Here is a 19,509-nt window from a genome sequence, read left to right on the forward strand (position 1 = left end):
TGAACATCACGTTTTTCATGTTGATGAAATTTGAACAAATCTTGCTGAATATTGCATATTTATCTTATGGTTACCTTATCATGAAATATATAAGTATGTATAATTTAATTTAATTGATCTAATTCTGTAAAATAATACAAAAACAGTCTTTAGTTTTCCACAGTTCTGTTTTGTCTTAAACAGAATCAAACACACACAGAGCACAGGACAGGACACACAGAGACACACAGTTTGGAGCTGGACAGTGTGAAGATTTATTCCAGTGAAGAAGCTCTGGTCTCTGTGGACACAGAATAACACATGATGATCACATTCTGATGATCTACTCTGTTCTACATGTTTAAATTACACTTTATAGCAATTATTTACTACAATAATGGACCAGAACAGAAGAACAAGAACATTAGAAGTGTATCTGCAGAAACAAAACTCACCATGTGCTGCTTTTCTTCCTCTAAAACACAGTAACAGGGAGGGCATCTGGTATAAAGTCTCCTAATGCAACATCACCTTGTACAAGTACGATAACAGTTTCAATAGGAAGTTCATTTTGAAAAATTTTAAAATCATTTTAGTTGGTTTACTTACTTTGTTCATCTGTGCTCTGTGTTTTGTTGGTTCTCAAACATCTTCCTTTTTTCTGAAACATCAACTATAACATTCATGATCTTCCCCACAGCTCCAGCAGAACCTGGACGTCACTCTGTGTTTGTAGACGACTCTGGAACAAACACATTCAAATCTTAGTACAACTGTCACACTCTTGTAGATGGACAGTCAAAAACAATTTGTTTCAAGCTGTCCTTACATTAACTCTAATTTCAAATAAACACCACAAACATGTTTTTAACAATGACGACATTCTAGGCCGGAGAAGCACATAATAAAATCTTTGAAAAGTCTCACCTCCAGATCAGCTTCATAATCCTCCTGCTCCACACTGTGTGTCTCTGCTCCTGGATCTGTCCTGTGTCCTGCTGCATTTGAATTTTCCCTCCAAAAGTTTTGTGGAGGAGAATTCCAGAGGGAGGAGCCTCACCAGAAATTATAATAAAGTCATGTTTCCTCAACCTGATTAAAACATGCAGGTCTCACATCGGCCACAATCAAGCGATGTTTGTAAGATTTAAACATGCTGGACAGAGAAACGTAAAAAAGTGATGTTATTGTTGTCAAATTTGTTTTTGCAATTTGAGCAACACCTCTCGGACCGTTTTTTCAGTGTGCTCTGGAATTCCCGATCTCTCCTGAAACAAACTCTCTCCTCATGTTCACCACAACACACTATTTACCTGTAGTCCCTTCTCCTTCTCCTTCTTCGTCTTCTTCTTCTTCTTCCATCTCCTCAAAATCCAGCCTCCTCAGACACTAATCCTCGTCACTTCTTCTCACCTGGAGCAGATCAACGTTTCCAACTCGAGAAATCCAAGAAGGCGCTGGCTGTCCCTGTCCCCTCTCCCTCCTTCTCCCTTTCCCCGCCGGCGTTCCTCCCGTAATCCCGATCCGACAGGTGTTCCCGCCGACGGATTAGGGCCTGTACAACTCCGTCTTTACGCTGAATTAAAATCGGAATCAATACGGAAAAACGCGGATAATTACAGACACTGGAGACGTTTTAGGGACACGTCACGGGGGTTTTTCCTCCTCTTTCTGTCGACTCTGTGCGGCTAAAATTCTAAAAACATTTTCCGCACTCTTTTCAAATCGAGGATAAGGATATAACGGCCCCTAAACGCATTCAGGTCGGGATTACAGAGACGGGATGATTTCGCAGTCGGAGGTAAAATTTGAAATAGGCTTTTGGGAAATGTCGTTCAGGTGATAGAAACAGCAGAGGGAGAGTCTCGGTGATGGTTAAAGGGCTCGTGTTACACTGGTTTAGTCGTGTTTTAGTCCTGAGTTCAGTCTGGTTCAGTCCTGGTTCAGTAATGGTTTGGTCCTTCTGGTTTAGTCATGGTTCAGTCATGATTTAGTCCTGGTTTAGTTTTGGTTTAATCCTGGTTCAGTCCTCGTTCAATCCTGTTTAGACCTGGTTTAGTCCTGGTTCAATCCTGGTTTATTCCTGGTTTAGTCTTGGTTCAGTCCTGGTTCAGTCCTGGTCTAGTCCTGGGTTCAGTCCTGGTTCAGTCCTGGTCTAGTCCTGGTTCTAGTCCTGGTCAGTCCTGGTTAGTCCTGGTCAGTCCTGGTTCAGTCCTGGTCTAGTCCTGGGTTCAGTCCTGGTTCAGTCCTGGTCTAGTCCTGGGTTCAGTCCTGGTTCAGTCCTGGTTCAGTCCTGGTTCAGTCCTCTTCAGTCCTTTCAGTCCTGGTTAGTCCTTTCATTTCTAGTCCTGGGTTCAGTCCTGGTTAGTCTGGTCAGCCTGGTTAGTCTTATTAGTCCTGGTTTAGTCCTAGTTCAGTCCTGATTTAGTCCTGGTTATTTCATTTTATTTGTAATTTATTTAATTAATTAATTTATTTATTTATTTTTTTCTTTTTATTTAATTATTTTTATTTATTTATTTATTTTATTTTTTATTTTTTTATTGTATTTAATTTTTTTATTTTATATTTTATTTAATATTAAATTATATTATATATTTTATTTATTTATTATTTTATTATTATTTTTATTTTTTTATGATTATTGTTTATTTATTTATTTATTTTATTTTATATGAATCACAAAGAAGTGTACAAAGCATAAAAATGTGTAAATAAAATAAACAAATAAAATAAAACAATATTTACTCCAACTACAACTCTTAAAGCTGCATTGTGTAACTTTTCTTTTCATGGAGGGTCCGTCTTTTATTTTTCTCGGCGGAGATGTTATAATTTTGTCCGGAATGTTTCACAGTACGGCATTAAACCTTTCTATCTTCATGGAAACCAAACCGGACGAAGTTACAGGTCAGATCTGTGGAGAGGCGACCCCGCTCACAGTCAGAATGTTTGTTTTTCTTGGTATTTTTGAGCTCTAAAACCACCTGTAATTGAGCAAAAGTAAAGTAGAGCTGTTTAAAGTCACACTGTGGAACATTCTAGACAGAGAAATGAGGTAAAAGCAGGTAGCAGAAAAGTTACACAATCCACCTTTAAGTTTCGTCGACTCTGAAACCTTTGCCAGTTTCCTCCGTCTGCAGCAGGAGCAGGCTTTGACATTTGGAGTGACGCCTCTCCTGGTCCGGTCTGGCTCAGTCTGGTCTGGCTCTGGTCTCTGGGGACAGACCTGGTCCCACTGGGGTCCAGATTAGTATTAAAGTCCACGTCCGGAGTCCGAAGACCGAAGACCGGCCTCAAGTCAAAGTGTGAGCGAGGAGAGAGCGAGACAGAGTTTTAAGAATATAAAACAGAATATTTCCAAAAGTTCAAAGGAGTCAGGAGAGGACGATGGGCGTGTACTCTGCTACTACTGCTACTACTGCTGGAAAAGTACTACTACTACTGTTACTGCTACTGCTACTACCAAATACTTTTATATACTATGGTTTTGAATTCATACTTGGATTATACTTTCTCTTGACTCTGTTCTTCTCTGTTCCTTTGTGGTTCATTTAAAGGTGCACTGTGTAACTTTTTGGTTGTTTCCATGGATACGTCATCGCTCTGCCCGGAATGTTCCACAGTGTGACTGTAAACAGCTCTACTTTACATTTATTCAATTGTTTTTGAGGTTTTACAGCTCAAAAATACCTTGAAAAACAGGCGTTCTGACTGTGAGCGGGGTCGCCTCTCCACAGATCTGACCTGTAACTTCAGTCTGGTCTGGTCTGGTCTGGTCTCCGTGAAGATAGAAAGGTTTAATGCCGCACTGTGAAACATTCCAGACAGAGTTAATAACATCTCCATCGAGAGAAGTATTTGACAGACCGTCCACCGTGAAAGTTACACAATGCACCTTTAAGAAAAAAAATGTGTTAACGTGATTTTGAGCCGGCTTGTTGCCATGGCGATGTTATACATGCATCCTGAATTTCGGACTTCCGGTCATGCGCAAGTCAGACTGGGAAGGATTTTCTGAAAAAGTGAGCATCAAACCGCCATGTTTGTTTTCCCAGTTTGATGCGTCTATTGACAAAGTCGATCTTTTTAAGTCTTTTGAACCAGATCACTTTTGTTTCTGGTTCTGATATTGTCATATTTTAGTTTTGGGATTTGGATATTGTAATTGTGTGTTTGTTGGATGTTCTAACAGTGGAAAATGGGCTTCGGAAGTTTGCGAACTCCATCACTCCAGATCTATGTGACTGCAAACCTCTGTTCAAACTGTTTCTCTTCCCAACACGGGTGGTTTGTTCCAGTTTTAAAGCCAAATTAATTTAGTTCTTGATCATGTAAATGTTTATTCTTCTTAAAAATAATTGCGGTCGTTCCGTCGAGCTATACAGACACCTTGCTCCACGGACTCGGGGTTCTCTCTCTTGCTCTCTCTTATGTCCAAGATTAGTCCTGGTTCAGTTAGGAATTGCGTACCCCCACTTAAAAAAAATCTTGGTTTAGACCTGGTTTAGTCCTGGTTCAGCATCTTCACAGTTATTTTGGTGAGAATAACTTAAAGTAATGCAATAGTAATGTGATGCCTTACATTTTAAATGCAGTAATATTATAATGTAATGAATTACTTTGAAATGACAGTAATAAGTCATAAATAACACATTACAGTTTTAAAGTACATAGTAATAATAATTTTGATTCCTGTAGCTGCTACAGATGCATTTTGTTGTTTTGGCAGGTTCGCCAAAACAACAAAATGCATCAGTATCCAATCACGGGTCTGAATCTGGTGATGTCGTACGTCTGCTGGCAGACCCTGGTGACACCAACTCAAAAGATAATCTGCAACAGTTTCTTGGACATTTATTTTGTGTTCGAGTTCCTGCAGAACAGATCATGAAGGCCTCAGGGACACTTCTTTGACTTTGACTTATAGTTTTCTACCATATGGTATAAGATTAGGTTGAAAAACCTCTTACTTTTTGAGTCATGAGATTTTTTATTAAGAAAGGTCATGGTAACGGAGGGAAAAGTAACGGAGGGAAAATTGTGCAAACAAGTAGAAGGTGCAGGATTTTACATCATTTATCGCTTTTTTCTTCTGAATACTTTAATATTACTTCAAAATGAAAGGAAACTATTTCTATAAAATATGTCAGTCCTTCCAAGCTAATTTTTATCATTTTAAATATATATATATATATATATATATATATATATATATATATATATATATATATATATATTTTTTTTTAAATCATGTACCTTCATCAACAGTTCAAAGATGGAACCATATGGTAGAAAACTATATGAAGTAAATATTCAAACCAGTTTGTTAAGGATATGTAAGTGAGAACCAAGAGTTATCACTGTTTGGATTTATTGTCCAAAAAGTGCTGCATATTTCATTCCCTCCGTTACCGACATGAGTTTTTAAAATTTTTTGTCAACAACTTGAAAGAATATCACAGGTTTAACTTGACCCTGTTGGAGTGTAACTCTTTCCTACATTCTGATACTTTACTTATTTCAATAGTTCCTCTAGTTTCTGAATAAGAGACATTTGAATGTCAAAAAATCTGCCCCTGTTTCCCTCCGTTACCACTTGACCGGACCCATTATTATGAAATAATTCCAAATGGTCTGTCCTCTTCCTTTCAGAGTTTTTCTGATGCTTGTGCTGCTTCCACACATGTATTTTCATATTAAAGCATTTGATCAATCACATTTCAGCCGTCACTTGTTGCCAGGCAGAGTCAAAGTCAAAGAAGTGTCCCTGAGGCCTTCATGATCTGTTCTGCAGGAACTCGAACACAAAATAAATGTCCATGAAACTGTTGCAAGAATATGATGAAATACATCCATTTATTTACATGATTTTCAGGTCTTTGAAATTTGGGAAATAATTTTTGTTCCATGTTTCATACATGGTCTGTTTAAAACGTATGGAACTTTAGAACCAAAAAATGGTACAGAAAAAAACGTAAACAGTTTCATAAACTAGAGTACATATGTATCTGTTCAATACATTTTTATATCAGATGCATTAACTTGAATTTTTGGCCTTGTTGTTTACTTCTGCTTGACCGGGCCCTAATATAATTAACATCATTCTGTGATTTAGATATTTTTTTAAAGGTTGTATAGAGGATTTTCCAAGGAACGAGAAATCCAGCGACTGTTTGTCCTTTTTCAAATGTTGCGCATGTGTGAAACCACCCCCCCCTCCCCTACAGCTCCTACGTAGAAACACCTCCTCCCTCCTCCTCCTTACGCCAGAAACAGGTTTGTTTACAGCCGCTGCACATGACTTGTAAACAACTAACTACAGTGTTGGTTAGGACGGAGACGGGGGGAGAGAGAGTGAGGAGCAGGGGGAGAGAGTGGATGGGGCAGCGGGGAGAGGAGCAGGAAAGGGGAGCAGAGAAGGTTGCGCGGAGATTCAGTGCGAATGAACTAGCTACAACACGCAGCAGCAAGCGGACTCTTTCTTTGCCTTGAAAATTACGTTTTTTTTCAGACATAGGATATCGCTTTCGTGTCCTGAAAAACGTTTGTCTAACTCTTGGAAATAAAGTACGTTTTCATAATAAGCAGAAGTTTCCTGTCCAGGAGTAATTTGTGGACCAGTGCGTCAGTCTTTAGACCCTGCGTCTGCTTCAGTCGCGCCATCGCTGGAATGAATCTACAAGAATCACCTTAGTTTGGCTTCGCTGCTTTTCCCCTTGTCTTCTTCTTTCAGCGACCTCAAAAACTGACTTTCTTTTGCGGTGAACTGCTCCTGGATTCTTGTCGCCATTGCAACAAACTTTGTGCGAACTGCGAGGAAGATATAGGTCAAAAAAAGCCGCTAAGAACTGTTGCGTTGGTGGAGTAAACAGCGTCTGTGCGTCTTGCGTCTGTGGACTGCGTGACAGTCGTACGTAAACCACGTACCGGCGGCGCAGGCAAGTCAGTTACACTAGAAACGTAGGGAGTTTGATTGACAGCCTGTCAGCTCACAGATAACGAGGCAGTGTCGTTATCTATTGGCAAATGTTTAGCCCCACCACGTCCAGAGTTGATGAATTTTTAGTCTCTTTTTTTTGGTCATCATAATTACAAGGCTACTGCATCTCTATAATCTGTCATTGACAACTTGAAACAAAAAAAATCCTCCATACAACCTTTAAGCCAACAGAGAAGTCCTTGCAGACCCTGACCGCCCACTGCTCTCACAAAAAAGTTTGGATCGTGTTTGTGTCCGTGGCGTCACGACAAACCGAGATGACAGAAAAGCCGGTAGCAGCTGAAGTGTTTGTTTGTTTTCTTTTGTTTGTGTCTCTGTCCAATTAGAAACTGTCCCCAGCGGAATTAAATAAAGACGATTTTAACATGTTTTCCGTGTAAACCTCAATTCTGAATTATTATCTCCATGTAAACTCAAAGGAGAATATTTAAATTCCAAACGATTTAATTCAGAACAATTAATTGGGAATTATAAAAAACGTGACCAGTCATGTCCTGATTTGTCTCTTTTGGATCATTAGTGCTCGTGGTGCTGACTCATCTGATCACGTGACCTCCCAGTCGACCAATCAGGCGCGTCCTCCCGATCCCGGGTCGGTCTTTCTCTGGCCCCTCCCCCCAGGACCCCAACCTGGACCCATTAGTCCGGCCCGGGCCCAGTCCTGATGGAGCCCAGTGTGCTGACAGAGAGGATTGTGGGTAATGAGCTCACTGGAGTCAATGACAAACGTACAGAGACACGGGGACGAGGCGGGTTTCAGACTCTGGACTCTTCCTGCTCCTATAGTCTGAAAAATGTGCACTTTCCAGGTTCATAAAAACAAGTTTGACGTGCGCAGTAAATAAACCTCCATACGCTGTGGTCCCGTGGGTGCTGTGGACTCTAGCACCCATTAAAAAATCATGAGCACCCAGGCCAAATGTAATGTGTGTATGGGCCTGGAGCTCAGTGACGACGAAAGCTCCAGGACCAAGGACTTTTCAGATCCGTGTATCATCATGTTTATTCGTTTTTCAAAATAAAACCAAACATTTTTTTTTTATTTTTTAAATTCATTATTATTTGTCTTCAAAACCAAAATTAAAAAATAGATAATGATTTGTTTTTTCAGTTTTCGATTTTGGACTAAAACGGAACTGAACCAGGACTAGACCAGGACTGACTGTCGGGATGGGCCCAGAAATGTGCCCACGAAGACTGTCGGGTGATCAGGACTGAGACTGGGACCAAACCAGGACTGAGACCAGGACTGAGACCGGGACCAGACGGGGACCAGACTGGGACCAGACAGGAACTGAGACCCAAACCAGACCGGGACTGAGACCGAGACCAGACAGGGACTGAGACCAGGACTGAGACCGGGACCAGACTGGGAAGGGGAGACCGGGACCAGATCGAGACCGGAAACGGGACCGAAACCGGAGACTCAGACCAGGACCAGACCAGGACTAGACCAGAACTGAGACGGGGACCAGACCTGGATGGAGATCAGGACTGAGACCGGGACTGAGACTGGGACCAGACCGGGACTGAGGACTGAGATCGATTTAGTCCTGGTTCAGTCCTGATTTAGTCCGGCATCACAGTTTAAGTCATGTAAAAAATGTCTAAATAAATAATGGAAAAAAACAAATATAAAATCAAAAACTGAAAAAACAAAGAAGAAAATTGTTGTTTATTCAGTTTCTTATTTTTGGTTTTATTTTGAAAAGTGAATGAATGATGAATGATACATGGATTTTTCAACATACAGTATTTAATTGCTTGAAGATTCAATGCTCAAAATGTTCTCCTCCACCTTGTGATGTCATGATGTTATTTTAAATTAACAGCTGCCTTTTACTTTTGTTTAGCAGAGATCGGAAAAAAAGAAGAACTCAGCCTAAATCTTCAGGGTTTTTATGATAAACACGTGAATGAGACAAAAAAAAACTAACTCCAGGTCTGTTTGTGATGAGGAAACAACATTATAACAGATCAGAAAACAGAGTAATATGAGCCCTTTAACCATCATCCAGACTCTCCCGCTGTTTCTATCACCTGAATTTCATTTCTCAGAAGCCTATTTCAGATTTTACCTCCAACTGTGAAATCATCGCCGCTCTATAATCCCAACCTGAATGTGTTTAGGGCTGTTATATTCTTCTCCACTGTTCTATTGTTGATATATTTTTACTTATTGTTATTCACTGTTGTTATGTGGAAACAGTGAGTTCTTCTGTCCACATCAGACCTGAGCATTGTCCAGCTCTGCTTTGATTGGCTCTGAAACCTAAACCTACATCTGCAGATTCTGTGCATTTGTTGGGAGCCTCCTGTAAGTTTATTAGAGCTGCCGGAGGAAATAATCCCACATGTTTGTTTCTGTGTCCTGTATGTATGTAAATGTGAACGTGACCTGAGCAGATCTGACCAGAGTTTTGTGTCTTGGGCAGTGTAGATGGAAACACTACGACGGAGTTTATTCAACTATTTCAATCTGGAAGGGTGGTTTCAGATTTTTGCGTTTTTAAGCCACAAAAACACAGTCAGCATCTAAACCAGGGGTCGGGAACCTTTTTGACTCAGAGCCATGGAAGCAAAATATTTGGAAATTTATTTCAGTGAGAGTCATATAATATATTTTAAGACAAAATTCAACTAAATGTGAGCATAATAAGCCTTTGAATTTATTCTTTTAAATGATGTTGTTATAATTAATACTCACCATTAATGCGAGGGTCAGACCGATGTTCCCAATGTTCCTCCAATTGAGAAAGGAATCTGTGTTCATCACCATGAACTCATAAAACAGCAGTAATGCAGCCGAGAACTTTGTACAAACTCACCGCACATCAGCCCGGAGCAGAAGCACCGAGTTCAGGTAACAGCACTAAACACACAGGAGCAGTCACCGTAGCGCGCAGCTCCTCAAGACGGGGCTGGGGGTCCAGTATTGGTCAGATCGGTCCAGAGGCTCCATCCTCCATGTCCTGGTTCCAGATGGGGGCGAGCAAGACCAGCGCACAAAGGACTGGGTCCGAGTGCTTCAGTTCTGTCGTCTGCGCGCTGGTTCGGTGCGGGGAAAGCGAGAATGTGCTGTGGACTACAGGTCCGGACGGGCTGCTCTGGTCCTCCACGCTCGACCGCGGCTGGTTCCGAGGTGGTGCAAAGGATCTGGACAGAAGCATGAATCCTGTTTAGTTCGTTATATGTTGTTCTGAGCGTCCGTCCGCGCACGTGTTTTTTTTTTTTTTCGGGGAAAGCACTTCTCAGGTGGAGGCACCGGACACCACTCCCCGCTTCAGATCATCTGTTTCTTCTGGTGAAACACTTTTCATGTGTTTGCATTTGCACACAGCTGATGGATCAGATCCATGAGCAGAAATGAACAAGGGCCCAGAGGTCAGTGTCACTTTGCCACTTCTTTAACATATTTGTGAAGAGGCGAGCCGCTCACTAATGCACGTTTTTCAAGGTATTTTTGAGTAATCCATACAACTGTAATGAAATAAATGCTACAGGTTTGACTCTAATCCAGGTGTAGTTATGACAGCGCTCGATGGAGGATTTATGCGGGTCGATGTAAACAAAAGCTTTTTTTGAAAACAATGTTGTGTGCACGAAAACAGAGGGAGGGAAATATTTGTTTCTCAAAATACCTGGCTCTGTGTAAATGTAGCCTAAAACAAGTGAGAATATTTTATGTTTTATCTGCGATGAAAACTTCTACAACACTTAAAGCGAGACGACCAGCAAAAAGTTTGGACATCTTCTCTTTCATTTCTTTTTCCGCCTTTGTTTACGTCTTTCTCCATTTTAGATACACACAGAAATCCATACTTCCTTCTACTTATTAGTACGCTTCCCGTTAAAACCCACCGATATTCCTGGCTCCGAGTGTGGATTTGCGGAGTTGGAGTGTCGCCTGCCTCTATCTTCTCCATCAGTTTTGCTCTGGTGCTAATCCTCTCCTCCTCAAACCGCAGAGACGTGACTGCGTTTCAATCCACAATCTCCCCGTCCCAGTATCCCAGTATCCGGCGCCTTTACGAGCGAGGGAGCGCAGCCAGCCACACGCGACGTCATTAGAGCCACCGAGCGCGACGCCTGATTGGCCGACGGGCGGAACGGAGCCACGCGATTGGTCGGGAGGGCGAGCGGGATTAGGAGGCAGTCAGGTGTAGGTGAGGAGATGGTGAAGAGTCAGGTGTGGTATGAATCCAGCTCCCATTTCCGGAGATTATTCAACCGATTTTTGCCGTTTGGTATTGATGTTTTAGAACTTAAAGGTGCACTGTGTAACTTTTCTAGTGTTTGGTTTGTCAGGATTGTCCCACAGTGTGAGATTAGGCTTCTCTGTCTTGCATTTACGCAGTTACAGGTATTTTTATTGCTTGTTTTATTGGATTCTTGAGCGTGCAGTTTGACCCAGTGGTGTCCCCAGCATAGACAAGTTTAAAGCAGATTCTGCATTTGTATTTGTTGCGGCGTTTCACCCCTCTCAGCTTCTGTAAATGGTCCACAGGCATACATCTTTAAAGAAGACCACTGGACAACTGATTCGGAAAAGTTTACAGTCCCAACAAGTCATTTAACGGTAACACTATCTCTTATCTGCTTATTTAAAACGACTGATCCGAAGTTCTCCATGAAACCCTCTGAAGAAGTTTATCCCAAAACATCTGAGAGAACTTCATGACCTGCTGCAGCTCCAGGCCTGGTCTGCAGCTGCGTGTGTGCATGTGTGTGTGTGTGTGTGTGTGTGTGATCAGTGTGCGCTCACCAGGACACTTCCACCTCCAGCCACAGGGGGCAGCCTCCATTATTCAACAGATGCCCACAGAACTGCACCTGTTTGATGTAGACGCCTGACTTATAAATATTCTGAACACACCGATATTTGGGCTTTGAGTGTTTGACAATGTTCATAACAGAAAAAAAATAAATAATAATACCAATGAAGCGTCTTTTCATTTGGTGTTTTCCAGTCACAAAGCAGAATGAGCCTCATGTGAGTCTCTTGTTTTTGTTGCCAGTTTCAAAGCTGAAATCCAGTGTGTTTAAACCTAAAAAGCCTCTCCGTGAGCCGAACGGTCTCTAACTAAACCCCAGAACTTGCTCCAGTCATGAGTCAGTGCTAGTGCAGCCTCTGCAGCTCAAGGAGAGAGGGAGGGAATTCTGGAAGTTCTAAGCTTCACACGGGGCCTGAACATAAACTGAGAATGAGACAAACTTGGATGTGTCCTCTGATTATTAAGGATTTGGTTCAGTTGGATGCTTAAAAAAAAAACAACTATAAACTGTAAGGCAGGCTACATATGTTTAGCCTGATTCATCAGCCAGTTTCACTTCGTAGAAACCGTCTGACCTTGCAGCATTAGGATTTGTTCGCTTGACAGTAGGTAGGTACTTTTTTTATTTAATCAATCGCTGCTGTTTGGTCGTGACGTATGTAATGCACCAAATCCCATAGGAAGAAGGACAATAACATTTTTCCCCTTGATAAAATTCACCAAACATTCTCTTTGTTCAGGCTTTAAGCAAGGCCGGACCTGGTTAGTACTTGGATGGGAGACACTGGGAAAATCAGGAGCCAAAGTGGGGCACCAGTCGTAAAAACTGTTGTTGTGTCCTTAGGCAAGACACTTCACCCACGTTGTCTAGTATGAAAGTGTTTGTGTGTGTGAGTGACAGTGGTGATCAGAGGGACCGATGGCGCTGATTGGCATGGCAGCCTTGCTTCCGTCAGTCTGTCCCAGGGCAGCTGTGGCTACAATAGTTGCCTACCATCACCTGGTGTGGAGAGAAAAGAATAATGAATCTATAAATGCTCTGTAAAGCGTCTTTGTGACATATGTCTGTGAAAAGTGCTATATAAATAAAGACTTACTTACTTAAAATCCTCGACGTCAGGAATCATTGCCAACACAGAATGTCTGTCTTCGTCTACGTCCACCTTGATGCTTTGTTTACTGTTGTGCTGCTCCACAAAAGGGACACAGACAAGTTTGGGTGATTGGTCAGTGTGCGGTCTACAATTTTCAGGATTCTTGTAAACCGTCTAGTGTAGGGTGACCGAACGTCCGTTTTTTGCGTCCTGTCCTGGGCGTCCTTTTTTGTTTTTTTTTAATAAAGTGAGTAAAGTAAATGTCCGGGTTTTCATGATCTTTCATTGGGGCCATTAAATTGACCGTCTCTCGCAGCGTCTGTGACTCAGAAGGAGCGAGCAGACACAAACAGTCGGTCAGTCTGCAACATGCCGAAGCGTAAATGCGCTTTTAACAATGACTTGTGCAATAAATTCTCCATTTTCCTGCCCGGTCTGGACAAGCGGGAGGCCACGTGCGCAGGTTGCGAGGTGAGAGTAGCTCAATGTTGAGGCCCCAACCCCCCCACCCCTGGTAAGGTGTCCGGGTTTTCACAAACAGAAATATGGTCACCCTAGTCTAGTGTTCCAATTCCTGACCTAGTCTCTGTAGAGAAATGTAATTGAGCGGAGGCACAAGGTGGCGCCAGACTAACATATGATTCCTTTAAAACTAAGTTCATTTTTGTTTTTAAAGCACTTCATGGACTGGCCCCAACGTACATGTCAGACTTCATTGTTCCTACACTCCTTCGTGCTCTGAGGTCTGAGGGCCACCTCCAACTTGTCGTCCAAAAAACGAGACAAAAAGCCATGGGGCGACCCTGGAGTGACTCTGGCCTTTTCTGTGATTGACCCACACGGCACAATATTTACAGTGATATCGTGGGAAAGCTCACGATACCTTGGGGAGGCTCACGATTAAGGATGTAACAATATCCAATCTCTCGGTTATAATTGCGATATTTTTGTGGAGGCAACAAAACTGTGAATATGCTTTTTTCCTCTTAAAATGCCTTGACAAGACTTAATCCAAAGAACTAAGACTTAAGTGTTATTTCTTCTTGTCGTCTGCACTGAAATGGAGCAAAGGATCATGGTCTATGTAGTTCCCTCTGTCTTTTTTTAGCTATTGCTGCAACATAACTCTTCATGTAAGCAAAAGAGACTTGTAAATCGATATATTGTGATGGTTCATAATATTGTGAGAACTTTGACGATACGATATCACGATATTTCGTTTAAAATAATTAAATGTGTCAATTAAAATTGTGCTACTCTGTGCAGCTCTTTGCATTAACACAAACTTTGTATTTCTAAAATGTGCTATACAAATAAAGTTTGATTGGATTGGAAGTTAAATGTCTTTATCACGCAATAAATAAATACAAAATTATAGACTCTTGTGAGCTTTAAGTCGTGTTATAATGTTGTTACCTCCTTAAAAACAAACCTGGAGTTGTGTTTTGTTTCATTCACATGTTTGAGTAACTCTTTATTATTAGTCTGTCTACATTTCCAAAGCTCAAAATGCTCTGTTCCACCTTGTTATGTCATGTAGTTGTAGCTTTCATGTTAGTTATTTCAGAAATTCCAGGGCTGAAATCATTGAAAAGATTCTGGTGAAGGTGTGTGGAGTGTTTTCAGTTGAATGACTTGAATACTCGGTTAGTTCTGTTCAAATGAAACTGTGACATGACCTGAATTTAGATGCGTGAGAAAGCTGTAGTTTGGACTTGTTCACACGGCACTTATTATCAGAGCAAAATGATGCTTCTACATTTCACAGTCTGAGTGTAATTTGTCTTGGCTCAGGTTTAACGACGTGCTGCTGGAGTGAGAAGAAGCTCCAGAAACAAGAAAAAAACAACTCGCTCGTGTGTTTACACCTGCACTCACAGGATCACAGAAGAAAAGATCAAGTCTTACACACACACTGTAGAAACAAGTAGACTAAAGGAGAGTGAAGACAGTCGTGATGTTCAGCTCCAGTCAAATGAAGCTCACCGAGGCTAGAGGTTATAGAGGAGAAACTCAACTCTAACCCTTTAATCCCTCTGAAGAGACATTAGGAGGGTATAAAGAGCTGGAGACCAGAGCGTCAAAAATCGAGCTGGACGCCTCTAGTTGGACGCCTTTGCATTTGAGTTTAGAAAAATACTTCCAGGAGCATCTGTTGCCCGGGAAACAAGTGCCATTTCAAGGTCTTTTCCCGGAACAGTGACGGAGCAGGCTGAGAGAGTGGCTTTAGTGTATTTATTACATGAACCCATCAGCAGAGGAGATCGGCTTGGCAGGTGCGGCGTGTTTATATTTATACTCTGCAAATGACATTGGTTTAGTCCTGGTCCAGTCCTGGTCCAGTCCTGGTCTAGTCCTGGTCCAGTCCTGGTCCAGTCCTGGTCTAGTCCTGGCCAGGGGCAGACTGGGACCAAAAAATGTCCCTGGGTTGCCCAACGGCTGGACGGCTGTTATGGATTTTTCCAGAACGCACAGATTGCCAGATTGCCGCCCCTTTTAACCGGAACCAAAAAATAAGAACATATCCCACCATTTTTCAATCAAACATTATTTATAAAGTGCTTTTCATACAAGAATGTAACACAAAGTGCTTTACAGTGATTAAAAACAATCCCACATTTCAGTCCAACCCCCACATCTGCCTCACCCCACACACTAAAATACATACAACTACACATCGTAATGTGAGGCTGAATACAGGTAAACCATTTGAGAAAGAACCATCAGAGGAGTCGTCTGCATTTTTCACACCTTTGCATCTTTGCACTGGCTTCCTGTTTGATTTAGAATTGATTTTAACATTAAATTGTTTTTAAAGCTTTTGAATGGACTTGCCTCACGTTACATCTCAGATCTCATCCAGACTTACTCCCCTGTGCACTGGGAGGTCCGAGGTCCAGCTCCAGCTCGTGGTGCCTGAGACCAGACTTAAAACCAGGGGAGTGTTGTGGAATTTCTAAACTGCAAACATCAAAAAAAGAACTGGAAAGTTGTTTCGAATCAAGGAGTGTGATTTATTGAGGCACTTGTGTGCACACAATCACAGAACTGTCTGTCCCTGACAGAGTCGTCTGTCTCCAAGATGTAACATAACAATGCACACAGATGTTTTATAACCCACAGGGGCAGAAGTCACAGGGATCATACACACACAAAAGATAAGACCAAAACTCATCCGAGCACAGGTCAACACAAGACTGGGTCAACAATCAGGAGAAGAACAAGCTGAGATTGATATAAACAATAGACACATATGAGGAGCACAAGGCCAGAGGGTTGAACATGAGATAACAGCACGGATTACAACGAGACATCAAGAAACTAGATCTAAAAACCAAGATATAAGAATCAAGAGGTTGTGAAAACCTCGTTAAACAAGAAATATCTGATGTACCATTTAGGAAGAGAATAAGCCAGTAAAAGATCACTGATGTAAAGATCTGTTATCTCTGACTAATGGACGACAGCTGACAGTACATATCACGGTGCACATACAGTTTCTTCTTAGCCCACTTTATCCCATGTCAGCCCCAATTTATTTACAGTCATTAGCAGATTTTCTATCATGTTATCTTTAAATGGGTCAGCTGATGTTTCTGTGGTTACATACAGTTTTGAACAGAGCACAAAGCAATTTTGATAATCTTATATTGTACAATGATTAAACATAGATTAATACTTTTAAAGGACTTGATGTGTTTAAACATAGATTAACACTTTAAATGACTTAATGTCTCGTGACCCAAAAAAATTCTATATCAATTTCCTTAACAGGCGACAAGACCTTCTCTGTATCCAGCCCCAAACTCTGGAACATTCTGAACATCCCCCACGTCCCAACAGCCCCAACAGTTCAGAGTTGAAGTCTTGTCTTAAGATCCACTTTTAGGGTCTGTTTACATGAGAACACTTGTGGGTAAAAACAAAAATTTTTTATCAGAAGTGTCTTTCGTTTAAATGGTGACTGTGTTTTCGGGGCTTAAAACACAAAAATCTGAAACCATCCTCCAGAGTGGAAAAGTTGAATACACTCCGCCGTAGTGTTTCCGTCGACACTGCCCAAGACGCAAAACTCTGGTCAGATCTGCTCAGGTCACGTACACGTTTACATCACATACATCACCACCGAGCCGCCTGGCGTTCATACCCAATCAAATTCCACACACTTTTGCGTCACCGTATGTACGCAGATTTCCTCCTGAAAACACTCGACTAAACGCGGAATAAAAAGTTAACGACGCGACGCCACTTGTGTGTCTTCTGTTCAGACCTTCATCATATAAACTAAACTAGACCAACTCTCTGGCTTTTAACCTCACATGAGTTGTGTGGTCCTCTGTCTTTTATTTAATTTTACTTCATTTTTTATTCATGTATGCATTTATTTATTTATTTATCTTTTATGTATTTATTTAATTATGTATTTACTTTTTTTTTTTTCATTATTTTCATTATTGTCGTTGTTGTTGTTGTTTCTTTTTATTTTATTTTATTTATTTATTTATTTTTCATTTTTAGCTTTATGCATTTTAACACTTTTTATTTATTGTTTTTATTTATTATTTTTGCTCTCTTAATTTGTCTGTGCAGCACTTTGGAAACTGTCGTGTTTATAAAATGTGCTATAGAAACAAAGTGACTTGAACTGGACTGAAAGTGGAGCAGAAATTTCCCTTTAGTCTTTTCAAATATAAGTTTAATGTTAAATATTGTTGATAATTATTAGTAAAATTGAAAAAAAATCAGACAGCTTCCTCCCACAAACGTGAAATCAGTATCAACATTTTTCTTTCTTTTTTTTTTCTTTTTTTTTAGCTCCAGGACTAAACTTGGTCTAACCTAGCATTAACTTGGGATTAAACCAGGCCTAAACCAGGTCTAACTCAGGACTAAACTTGGACTAACCCAGGTCTGACGCCGGTCTCGGGCGGGACTGAACCAGGTCTAACCCCGCGCGGTCCTTGCCTCTCACATCTCCATATCTCGCCTCATCGACTCCAGCTCGTCGGATCTCTGTTTCAAACGACAATGGCCCTGAGCTCCGGGGGCACCTTGGGAGCCCGCGGACGAGAAGCGGGAAGTGGGCTTTATATGAGCGTTACCATGACGACGGAGTGAAAATCTCAGACGGGGGCAATTGAGACCGAAAACTGGACCCGGACGAAGGACTGGGTATAAAAAAGGAACAGCAACAAAACAAACGATAATCTTCTCCAGCTTCTCCAGTGAGGTGTTACCGTTTTGCCTTGAATGTCCCGCAATACGGCATTACTCTTGGAACATTTTGAGTGAAAATACCTTGAAAAGCACGTTGAGCAGACTCGCCTCTCCCTTTGTGAAATACTTGTGACCTTAGAAGTAGAAATGTTTTTAGAGACCAAACTGCAACATTCTGTCAAAGCAACAATCACCTTTAACTCTCTGGAGTGAAAGTGGATTTTTTTTTCTTAATTTTGCATTTAAAACTCCCCCTTTTACCCCCTAATGAAGTGTTATACATCCTTTTTTTTTTTAACAGTACAACCTGTAATTTCACAATCTGCTGCTCTAGTTGTGTCATATGCCTGAAATAAAAGCTACAGGACGAGAAATACAAATAAATTTCACACTCTTTCATACAAAACACACAGCAAACATGTATAAACAACTTTTTGGACTTTAATTTAGGGCCTTAGCTACAAAAGTGCAAAATATCAAGTGTGTACATAAAAAAATATATACTTAATGCCTCAAAACAAAAACAAAAAAGTGCAACGTCCCCATGATTTTCCTGGTGTCAGTCGTGGAAACAGCTGGTGTCAGGTCCAGGACACAGAGCCACATCATTTCCTGTGTTTATTACATTTGGAGTAAAGTAAACCTTTTAAATTAAATAATAATAATAATGGATGCGCAATTATGTAGTCCAATATGTGTAATTTGTCATTTATTTGAGAAATAACTGAACTTTTTCAATTGTTACGAACACAGACGCTCAGAGCATCGACCGTTTTGACTCACTACACTCTTTGGTAAAGTTTGGGCCGATCAAAATGGACGGAGCGCATGAGTTTGACAGAAAAACCTATTGGACACTTGTTTTTTCTACGTCATCACACAGTGTGGATGTGACGTAGGATGATGCCCGAGATATACTTAGAAAACCTCAGTCTCAGCTTTTTAAAAAGGAGTAAAAAGTAAATTTCTATTTTTATGGTTGGTAAGTTATACACTGTTATGTAAAATATATTCCCAGATGTCGTATACAATGCCGTCGGGCTGGAAGGTTTAATCACAAAAGACAATGCACATGTCGGTCAGGTTGTTTATATTATAATTTGGCGTTTTGGTTGAAGCCGATTCTCCAATCAGAAAGCAGAATGAGCCTCACATGACTCTCTCATTTGGGTTTAAATGCTTGAATGCAGTTGTTTTATGTATGGATCTGTAAACAAAAAAAACTGGATAAGCCCATCCCCCTCTGTTCTGGCTCGAGACCAACTAGTGGCCGCTCAACGTACTACAGCTCCAGGAGCTTGGGCCCAGAAAAAAATTCTCCCACAGAAGCATAATGCATTTTGTGAATTCAAAGCGCCTGTGTTCGCTGACAGGACATCAGCTTTCACAAAAGGTCAGATTTTGTATGATTCTTTTCTATTTTCGATCACAACATACACTT

Source organism: Boleophthalmus pectinirostris, unplaced genomic scaffold (assembly GCF_026225935.1).
Source record: "Boleophthalmus pectinirostris isolate CB_2022bp ecotype Guang Dong unplaced genomic scaffold, ASM2622593v1 HiC_scaffold_3, whole genome shotgun sequence".
In the NCBI taxonomy this organism is placed as follows: Eukaryota; Metazoa; Chordata; class Actinopteri; order Gobiiformes; family Gobiidae; genus Boleophthalmus; species Boleophthalmus pectinirostris.